Source organism: Stenella coeruleoalba (assembly GCF_951394435.1).
Source record: "Stenella coeruleoalba genome assembly, chromosome: 9".
Taxonomy (NCBI): Eukaryota; Metazoa; Chordata; class Mammalia; order Artiodactyla; family Delphinidae; genus Stenella; species Stenella coeruleoalba.
The window spans coordinates 70030360-70031779 of record NC_137155.1 but is presented as its reverse complement, the minus strand read 5'-3'; positions in this window follow the sequence as shown (position 1 = coordinate 70031779).

Sequence of the window (1420 nt, the reverse complement as noted above, 5' to 3'; positions counted from 1 at the left end):
ATAAACCATTACTTAATATTGTATAGGTAGATTCTCTATGTCTGTCCGTCTATCTATCTATCTATCTGATCTACCGGTGTATCTTAAAATCAACCTTTCACAAACGTACATAGAAATAAAAATAATGATTGCTTCTATTACTATAAGTTTTGTGCTAAACATTTTAGCAAGCATCTCATTTAATTGTTAACATTGCATTTTAGCAATCAGGGAAACTTAGGGTAAGAAAATTTGAGCAACATTTGAAGGTCACCCAGCTAGTAAGTGTCACAGCCAGTGTACAAACCCAGGGGTCTTTATCTCCATGTCTCTGCTTATAATCCCTGGATGTACTACTTTAGTACATTATTCTATCTGCAAATTTTCATTATTCTATTGTTTATATGACTGTATGGATTAGTTACAAATTCTATGGAGTACTTTGTTATGAATTTCCTTGACTAGCTAATGACATATTTTAGGTACCTTGGAATATGGCTACTCATGGCTCATGGGCATTACATTTGCAAGGGACAGTCATTTCCACAGCCATTTTCCATTCTTGAACAATCCATGTGGTCATCACCCATTCTAGCTATGTGGTAAAGCCTAAATAATTTTATTCCCTTATCCTAGACACTATTTATTTTTAATTTCAAAAATAATTTCTTGATCCACTACTGTATGCAATTCAAACTATTCAGTAAGTTATAATGTATTTATAAAGCAGTAATTTTAAAGAAATTATGCTATTGAGGTCTCTTTTTAAAAAAAAATGATCACCTCACACTTATTAATTTGAGTTGAAGATATATTGAAAGAAAACCTTTCTCATGGCTAATATTTCAAACAGTACAGAGACCATAAACTGAAATGAATGAGTCCTTTTCCCTTAGAAGCTTCACCCTCTGTGGTTAGAGATAACCACTGCTAATAGTTTCTTTTGTGTCTTTCCAGAAATTTTCTATGCACATATTTGTTCACACTTTCCTTTCTTCACTTAGCCATTTATTTTGGTTGCCTTTCCATATCAACACATAAAGTGGTACCTTATCCTTTGTAATGACTATAAAACATTCTACTGAATGGGTGTAACATTATTTGTTCATTTCCCTGTTGATGGATAATTTAGATAGTTTCTAGAATTTTAAAAATAATCCAATCCTATTATGAACATACATCTACATTTATCTTTGCATACTTATCCCTACTGATAAGGCAAATTCATAGCATTTTCTGGGTCAAAGCATATGTATGTTTAAATCTTTTAAGGTTTTTCCCAATTGCCAATTCCAAAGTGGGTTTTACATTAATACAAAAAAATATGAGAGTCTAAACAGGCTGCTCACACTTTAAAACTCACATAGAACCCCAACATGTCATGGTATTAACTTCTGCTCTGTGGGCATAAAATGGCAATTTGCCAAAGAAGAACATTTTA